The sequence below is a fragment of the Marmota marmota genome, unplaced genomic scaffold (assembly GCF_001458135.2).
Source record: "Marmota marmota marmota unplaced genomic scaffold, marMar, whole genome shotgun sequence".
Taxonomy (NCBI): domain Eukaryota; kingdom Metazoa; phylum Chordata; class Mammalia; order Rodentia; family Sciuridae; genus Marmota; species Marmota marmota.
Genome location: NW_026000205.1, coordinates 3,744,994 through 3,754,385, shown reverse-complemented (window position 1 = coordinate 3,754,385; position 9,392 = coordinate 3,744,994). Strand labels below are relative to the sequence as shown.

General features: G+C 45.8%; 1 protein-coding gene across 5 annotated transcripts in view; it reads right to left on the bottom strand.

Annotated features, from left to right (window-relative positions):
- Slc1a5 (solute carrier family 1 member 5) overlaps positions 1-9,392 on the bottom strand; it is a 41,719-nt gene that overhangs the window by 21,829 nt on the left and 10,498 nt on the right. For 2 of the 5 annotated variants that reach the window (XM_015496656.2, XM_015496657.2), the window contains exon 1: positions 722-909. The gene's annotated coding sequence lies outside the window, so the exon portion shown is untranslated. The other 3 variants (XM_048790670.1, XM_048790671.1, XM_048790669.1) reach the window with 3 other exon arrangements.

The window sequence follows — 9,392 nt, the reverse complement described above, 5'->3', positions numbered from 1 at the left end:
AAAAAAAAAAAAAAAAAAAAAAAAAAAGTAGATTTTTTTAAAAAATCCCCCCCCCTCTCTAAAAAAAAAAGAAAAAAAAGAAAAGAAAGGTCTGGGGATGTAGCTAAGTTGTAAAGTGCCCCTGTGTTCAATCACAAGTACAAAATGGGTAAAGGGTAGGGGGGGAGAAAAAGAAAAGAAAATTCAAAGGGAAAACTCACAAGAAATGAGTCAGGACATTTGGTGGACAGGAGCCCAACCAAATGGACAGAAATCACTGAAGAGGCTGAAGATAGGGGGCTCAGGTACAGCATTTGCTTTGTATGCATCAGGCCCTGGCTTCCACACCCAACACCCAAAATAAGAATAAAGTAACACATACTACCTGAGTGTCCGTCCCAGCCCTGGCCCTGTCCTGGGTCATGCTGGGCTAAGAAGGCTCCCAGCTCATCAAGACACCACTGTTCTAGCCCAGGGTGGGAGTTCATGCCTATAATCCCAGCTATTCAGGAAGCTGAGACAGGATCACAAGTTTGAGGTCAGCCTTGGCAATTTAGCAAGACTCTCTCTCAAAATAAAAAGGGCTGGGGATGGAGCTCAATGTATGCTTGCTGAGCAAATACCAGGCCCTGCCTTCAATCCCCAGTACTACAAAAAAGAAAAAGAAGAAGAAGAAAAAAAAAAAAAAAGTCCCAGTGGTTTCACTGGACCACAGCCAAGGTACCCACAGGGCCATGCCCACCTGAGAAAATCTGGGTCTGTTTCTTCCGTGTTTCATTGGTTTCTTCAGTTTCCAAAGATCCCCTGCATTCCTTGGCCAAAGTCTCCATCTTCAACACGCTCAGTTCAGCGTCTGCCAGCTTGCTCAGACGTTCCCTTACCTCCTTCGGGCCACATGGATAATCCAGGATGATCTTCCCATCTCACAAACCTTACCTGAATCACACCCGTGACACAGAAGTCACACCTGCTCTGTTGCTCTGTGAACAGACTCTAGGCACCTGATGTCTTTGGGCACCATCATTCAGTCAAGCACAGGAGCCCTGGGTGGAGAAAGTGTGTGCAAATCTGTAAGACTAAAGGGGAGAAGCAATGGAGACTGAGGAGGGCAGGCGGAGGAACTCAAGGGACAGGTGGAATGTTCTGGAAGCAAAGTGCGGCAAGGTCTGGCGGCCCCCCATATTCACAGGTTCCACATCACTTAAATATTTAGGGGGAAAAATTACATCTGTACTAAATATGTACAGGCTTTTTTACCTTGTCATTCTACCCAATATGACAATTATTTACATAGCATTTACATTATAGATTGTTTTTTGCTTTTTGTACTGGGGATTAAACTCAGAGGTACTCCACCACTGAGCCACATTCCCAGACCTATTGGATTTTATTTAGAGATAGGGTCTCTCTGAGTTGCTTAGCACCTCAAATTTGCTGAGGCTGGCTTTGAACTCACGATTCTCCTGTCTCAGCCTCCCAAGCCACTGGGATTACAGCTGTGTGCCACTGTACCCAGCTACATTGTGTTATTAGTCATTTAGAGATAAATTAAAATATAGGAGAGGATATAAGTGGATTCTATGCAAATACTACGACACTTTATATAAGGGACTTGTGTCTCCTCTGATTTTGGTCCTCAGGAGATTGATTCTGGGATTTATTTCTGCAGCTTTATTTCCATAGCTTTGGAAGACAGGCAGCCCTTATTTTGCAGGATCCTGAAATGCACGAATTTCTGTTGTCACAATTAGTTAAATAAGATTCATTCCCCTGGGCTGGGGATGTGGCTCAAGCAGTAGCGCGCTTGCCTGCCATGCGTGCAGCCTGGGTTCGATCCTCAGCACCACATACAAATAAAGATGTTGTGTCTGCCGAAAATTAAAAAAAAAAAAAAAAGATTCATTCCCCTAACAACATGGATCAAAATTTAGCTTCCAGTGGTGTAGTAAGAGTGAGTTAGTTGCATAAACTGTACATTTCCTGCTAGCCCTTCATTCCTGTGTTATCAGGAGGAGGGGAGATCAAACATGTCAAATGATACTGGAGAGAAACCAGGAAGAGACTTGAGCATCCACCATGAAGGTAGCCACAGGGGTCCCTGGAGACCTGTGGGGCCCTTCCTTAAGACAGTGCCTTTGATAGCCAGGCATGGTGGCACACGCCTGTGATCCCAGCAGCTCGGGAGGCTGAAGCAGGAGGATCGCGAGTTCAAAGCCAGCCTCAGCAACTCTGTGAGACCCTGTCTCTAAATAAAATATAAAAAAGCGGGGGGCGGGGGAGGCTGGGGATGTAGCTCAGTGGTTAAGCACTCCTGGGTTGAATCCCTGATACACACACAAAAAAAAAGACAGTGACTTTGAGATTAGCTATAAAGAGAAGCAGTGAGAAGAGGTTGTGGGATCAAAGGAGATCCATTTTCATGCATATTTAACTTTTAGGAATTCAACTGGGGGAAAAAGGAAGGAAGGAAGGGAGAGGGGGAAGAAAGAGGATTTAAACAGTGAGGGAGTCTGGCGGTGTAGCTCAGAGGTAGAGCTCAGAGGTAGAGCACGTGCTTAACATGCATAAGGTCCTGGGTTTGATCCCCAGCACCACAAAAAAAAAAAAAAATCTAAAGGATGAACATTTCCCCCAATTTGATTCCCCTGTGGAGCTGGAAAGGAAATATGAGTTTGTCATCATGGAAAAACTCAGGGTTTCTCAGTTCTTCTCACAGGTGCCTCACTTCTCTGAATGTGAATCTAGTGTTTAAAGGTACATATTTTTCTAACAACATTATTCTCAAACTCAAGAATTCTCACAACTTCATTTTTGCTTGACTGAAGATAAATATGTTTACATTCTGATGAGAAAACTGGTCCTGTTTGACTTAATAGGAGAAATCATGCTCATTAGCCTGTTGGTGTGTATTGACTCTATTTGAGTTTTTCTTGACTACATGTTTCAGTTAGGATGAGCTAGGCTCTGCAGGAGTAACAAACAGTTCCAACCTCCCACTGGCTTATTATGACCAAGGTTTATTTCTCACTCGTGAGAAACATGTCCATCTGTGATTGATCTACTGGGGTGACAGAACAGCCTCCATCGGAAATCTGGCAATGTGACATGCAATACTACACACTAGCTCTTTTTTTTAATATTTATTTTTCAGTTTTTGGTGGACACAACATCTTTATTTTATTTGTATGTGGTGCTGAGGATCGAACCCAGAGCCCCGAGCATGCCAGGCGAGCTTGAACCACATCCCCAGTCCTACACACTAGCTCTTAAAAGTTTCTACCTGGAGTAACATGTTATTTCTCTGACATGTCACTGGCCAAAGCAAGTTATCCTGTCAAGCCTAATTCAGAGAAGAGACGTGAAATCCTACTGTGTGTTCAGGAAAGAAGAATGGGAATATTGCCGAACAACCCTAAAGAATATTAGAGCCTAGCTGGCACAGTGGTGCATGCCCGTAATCCCGGTGGCTTGGGAGGTCGAGATAGGAGGATTGTGAGTTCAAGGCCAGCCTTGGCAACCTAATAAGGCCCTAAGCAACTTAGTGGTGTTACAGGAAAGCAGGGAGCTGAAACTCCAAACCTTGGTTCTTGTATTCCAACGGAAGAAGATTTAGAGTCAGACACCAAAATCATGCAAGAGAACTTTGCTTAAGCAAAAAGGACTCTCAAGGGAGTGGGTGGGCTGTCTCCGAGCAGAGAATGACAAAGGAGACCCTACTGTCCCCACTTTTATTACAGTCTGGTGTTTGCCAGAAGGGCTGGGGACCACCTCTGCCCTCTTCACCAATCGGTTTTCAACCCCTCCTTCATGGATGGTGCAGTTTTTGACCATCATTGGTCCTCTCTGGAACAGTCATGGTGGCCATCCTACTTAGGGGGCTTCATCTACAGGTCAATCCCATGTTAACGTGGGCACTGGGGTCAGAAGCTGGTCAGAAGTTACCTTAGTGCGCCTGTGCTACCAAAGGACTCTTCCTCCCCAGACAAATGGAGACACCTTTAGCCATGATTCCTAGCCCCATGTCCGAGTCAGTCCCATGAATCTTCTTCTCTTGACATATTTCCCTATTAGCTCCTTTTGCTTCTTTTTCTTTTATACAAACTACCATGTTTTGCTTTCTTGTTTACTTTGGAAGAAGTTCAAAGAAGACCCTAAAGTAATTTAAAGAATGCCTGTGAGCTGGGCACGGTGGCACACGCCTGTAATCCCGGAGGCTCGGGAGGCTGAGTCCGGAGGATCATAAGTTCAAAGCCAGCCTCAGCCATGGCAAGGCACTTAGCAACTCAGTGAGACCCTGTCTCTAAATAAAATATAAAATAGGGCTGAGGATGTGGCTCAGTGGTTGAGAGCCAAAACAAAAACAAAACCAAAAAAAAAAAACAGCTGTGACCTTGCCTGTATTTCACTGTTCATTGCTTGCTACTATCTAACATTGGTCCCTGTCTCAAAATAAAAAACAAAGAGCTCTGGGGATGTGGCTTCGTGATTAAGTGCCCCTGGGTTCAATATTACATGCTGATTCTAGAATTCCACTCCTCCAACTGGACTCCAGGATTTCTCGGTGTTGAACAAGAAAGAAATAAACTTAGTCAAGAACAAAAGGAGGGCTGGGGTTGTGGCTCAAGCGGTAGCGTGCTCCTGCTGGCATGCTTGCGGCCCGGGTTCGGTCCTCAGCACCAATACAAAGATGTGTCTGCCGAGAACTAAAAAATAAATATTAAAAAATTCTCTCTCTCTCTCTCTTTAAAAAAAAAAACCCTCTAATTTCCTACAATGTTAAAAACACACAATAAAATTAAAAAAAAAAAAAAAGAACAAAAGGAACTGCATTGGTTTGGGGCTAGTTGGGATTTGCAATCTGAGAAAACACAGACTCAAGCAGTCTTGAAAATGTATTCCAAGCTATATTTATAGCTTTGTAGCTTTAAACTACAAGAGGGTTGGGAATGACATTATTTGTTAGTCAGAAATTATGGTTGGTGCTGACAAAAGTTAAATTGTAAGAAAGGGATTGGGTGTAATCTCAGTCTATGGGCAGTTTCGGGTGGTTTCTAATACAGAAGGTTGACAGAGATTAACAATGTTTCAAAAGTCAATTCACATGGGGGTGGGGGGTGGGGGGGCATGTCTGCAACCCACTGCAAAGGTCCAGCTTTGGATGAGGCTGAGACTTGTTATCAATGGCCTCCTGACTCCATTTTAAGTGCCCTGAACCAATGCTTGGTTTTTTGTTTGTTTGTTGTTTTGTTTGTTTTCTTAAGAATTTAACCTTTATTTTTTTATTTATCTGGTTTTTTAAATTTTTTAAAATTTTATTTTAGGGCTGAGGTTGTGGCTCAGTGGTAGAGCACTCATCTAGCACGTGTGGGGCGCTGGGTTCAATCCTCAGCACCACATAAAAATAAAATAAAGGTATTGTGTTCACCCACAATATTTTTTTTAAATATTTTATTTTAGTTGTTGATAGACCTTTAATTTATTTACTTTTATGTGGTGCTGAGTATCAAACCCAGTGCCTCACACATGCCAGGCAAGTGCTCTACCACTGAGCCCCAGCCCCAGCCACCATCTTGGTCTTTCTACCCTAGGCATTAGTATGGTCTATATAGCTATATATATATATTTTTTTTATATATATATATTTATATATATATATAATATATATATATAATATATATATATAATATATATATTATAATAATATATATAATATATATATACATATAATATATATATATATATTTTTTTTTTAAAGAGAGGTGAGAGAGAGAGAGAGAGAATTTTTGATATTTATTTTTTAGTTTTCGGCAGACACAACATCTTTGTTTGTATGTGGTGCTGAGGATGGAACCCAGGCCGCACGCATGCCAGGCGAGCGTGCTACTATATATCTATATTTTTGTTAAATAAAAATGATAGGCGGCTACTGCTTGCGATGAGGTTCCTGTCCACGTCCCTCACAGACCTGACTAAAGATCAAAATGCAGTCACTGTGCTGAAGTTCTCCGTCACCAGATTGAAATGAAGTTGTTTTCTGACCTTCTGAGAAATTGAGGTAGGATAGAAGAAATAAGGGTAAGTACAAAGGAGAGTAATAAGGAAAGGAAAAAACAAAACAAAACATAACTTTAAACCTCACCTTTACTCTCCAGTCCTGTTTTCCTCCAAGCCAGAAAGCTAAAAAAAGAAAGAAAAGCCTTTGACTCTTAGAGTATGGCAAGTCTAGGTGAGTAATGCCTACATACATCACTAGTTTACCCAACATATTTTTTCAGACTAAAGAAAACGAAGGGAAAATATTGTTAGAGACTTATGCTATGGAAATATTCCAAACCATGTGAATGGATGACATCAACAGGGATCCTGAAGGGAACCAGAGCGCTTCGGTCTGCCTCATGCTCCAGGATTAAGAGCATTGAACTCTCCAGGATGACGTCACCCCACTCACTTCTGGGATGTTCACTGTTTATAGTTTTGCCTAAAAGTAGAGCCCAAGCCAGATGCAGTGGTGCAGCATGCAATCCCAGCCTGAGTCAGGAGGATTGCAAGTTTGAGGCCAACCTCAGCAACTTAGAATGAGTCTGTCTCAAATTTTAAAAAAATAAAAATAAAAAAGAGGCTGGGGATTAGCTCAGTAGTACAGCTACCCTGGGTTTAATCCTCAGTACCATGCACATGAAAAATAATCCTTAATTTTTTTTTTCTTTTTTGTTTTGGCTACCAGGGATTGAATTCAGGGGCACTTGACCTGAGCCACATCCTCAGCCCTATTTTGTATTTTATTTACAGACAGGGTCTCACTGAGTTGTTTAAGGCCTCACTAAATTACTGAGTCTGGCTTTGATCCTCCTGCCTCAGCCTCCCAAACTGCTGGGATTACAGATGTGCGCCACTGTGCCCGGCCAAAAATACGTTAATTTTTGTAATTTTTGTCCTATGACATTTTTAAACCTCAGGTGTCAACCTAGTTCATATTAATTTATAAAATAAATTAGTGAATCTCAACCTAGCATTTAAATGTGTATGTGTGTGAGAGGGGGTGTTTATATATATCTTCCCCTTCATTTGACCAACATCTTTAGATTTTCATCAGGGTCTCAGGGACACTGTGAGTCCTGTGAACCCCAAGGCTGACCTTCAAGGCCTCCTAGGGCCCAGGGCCCTCCGTCTCAGCCCTGTTCACCCTGGGCGGTCACTGTCTGGGGACAGGTCTGCCCCCTCCATTGGACCAGGCATAGGGGCTGTCTCTGCCTCTGCTGTGCCCCCACCATGCCCCGTTCAGGCCAGGCAAGCAGCAGGGGTTCGGGGAATGTGGGTGACTCAAACAGGAAGGAAGGAGGCTGTGGGAGACCCTTGGGCGCAGCTGAGCTTAGAGGCAGAGGCGCTTCCTGCCCGGGCCCTGCTGGGAGCTGCAGCCTGGGAACTGGAGAAGGCCTGCCTCCCACCTTCTGATCATTTATTTAAGAGCTGGCTCCTTCTCGGTCAGGTCCCAGTGGTTGGCGGTACCTGTGGACACTCGGGTTTCTGGGCCCAGAGCTGGGGTGTTGGGTGCTGCCCTCCTCAGCTCCCCCAGATCCAGCCAAGGCTGGGGGAAGTCTCCCAGGGTAACTGCCCCTGCCACCCCTCCGCACCCTGGCCTAGGACCCCACAGGGTCTTGGGGCTCAGGTGACCTGGATAGAAAGACATTCGATGCTTCCCAAGAGGCGGGATAAGACAGTGGTGAAATGGGGGGGGGTGTGCATCCACTTCTCAGCTGACCCTGGGGGAGGGTCAGGAAGGCAATATCTGTCTGGGTGCACGGAAGGAAGTAGAAGAACAAATATAGGCCTTGACCTAGCCTTGACCCGGCCAGAGGAGATGGTGGGGGAGGGCTTTTATTCTCTGGGAGCCCAGTCAGAAGTGAGCCAGGCCACCCTCTAGAGGCCCAGACAGGACCTGGCCCTGGGGGGGTAGGGGTAGGGGGGTAGGGGTAGGGGAGTGGGGCTGAGGTTTGAGGCTCTGGGAGGAGTAAGGGGGGCCAGGAGCCCACCCTGAAGTTTCTCAAAGGTCATGGCTCTGCCCTAGAGGTTCGAGGGGACAGAGGGGACCTGGCCCTGTTAGGAGCCCATTCTGAGTAGACAGCCCGTTCCCAGTGACTATGTGGGTGTCCCCGCCCGCCACAGGTGACTGGCCCCAAGAAACAGGACATTTTGCGTCTGGGAGCCCTCGCAGCTGCAGACTGCCTGGGGCTAGAGAGCCCTGAAGGAGCCGCCTCTGGCCTTGAGAGGCCCTCTAGACTCCAGGGGAGAGTCCCCAAATCCTGGCCTCCCTGAGGCCCTGGGCCTCAATTTGAGAGGTGCTGGAATCTGCACTTCAACTGGGGGTAGGGAGCCGGAGGGCCCTGGGTAAAGTCCTCTCTGCCTCCTCGCCCCCTAGGTGGCACTTTGGGGAGGGAAGGGGAAGGCAAGGGGACATTTCCACCTCAGGATCCAGAGGCCTAGGAGTGGGACATTTGAAGGCACATCAGAAACCGGCAGGCACAATCTGTCTCAGTACAGACAAGCAAACTGTCCGAGTCCCACAGCAGACAATGAAAGAGCCCAGGGGCAAGCAGAAGGCTGCCTGCTCCCAACACCAAGCCTGGAGGGTAGGAGAGCTGGAGGGACACAGGCCATTCAGAACCACAGAAGAGCCACACAGCCTGGGTACCTCAGCAGCACACGGTCTGCCTGCCCTTTGCTCTTTTCTTTGTTTTTCTTGAGGTCCCCCCACCCTTGCCCAGGCTGGCCTCACATTCTTGGGCTCAAGTGATCCTCCTGCCTCAGCCTCCTGTGCAGCTGGAGTAACAGGCACATGCCACCACACCTGGCTATTTTAGATTCTAAGCATCTTAAGCCTCCTCATTTTTTTAAATTGTGGTAGAATAAACATGGCCCAGAGCTGCCAAAGGGTGCCAATATGGAAGACAATGGAGCCATCGGGCCGAGACAGGTCGAGATGTGTCGTTCCAGCTCCTGAAACTAGCTATGCCTGAAGCCAAAGGGATGATGACTTTTCTTTCAAGTGAGCAGTCAACTCCAGAGTTTGCCGAATATAGTTCCAGTTGGGTTTTCAGTAGAATAGAAACAAGACAGACGGATACAGGGAACAGACAAGAGGGTTTAACCTGGTGACAGGCCACAAGAGGTAAGTTCCCAAGGGGAAAAAGTATAAGCAAACAAGATGGTGGGTTAGGCACAGTAACCCTGGTGGCTCAGGAGGCTGAGGCAGGAGGATTGAAAGTTCGAGGCCAGCCTCAGCAATTTAGTGAGGCCCTAGGCAACTTAGTGAGACCCTGTCTCAAAATAAAAAGTAAAAAAGGCAGGGAATGTGGCTCAGTGGTTAAGCAGCTCTGGGTTCAATCCCTGGTACCAAAAAAAAAAAAAAAAAAAAA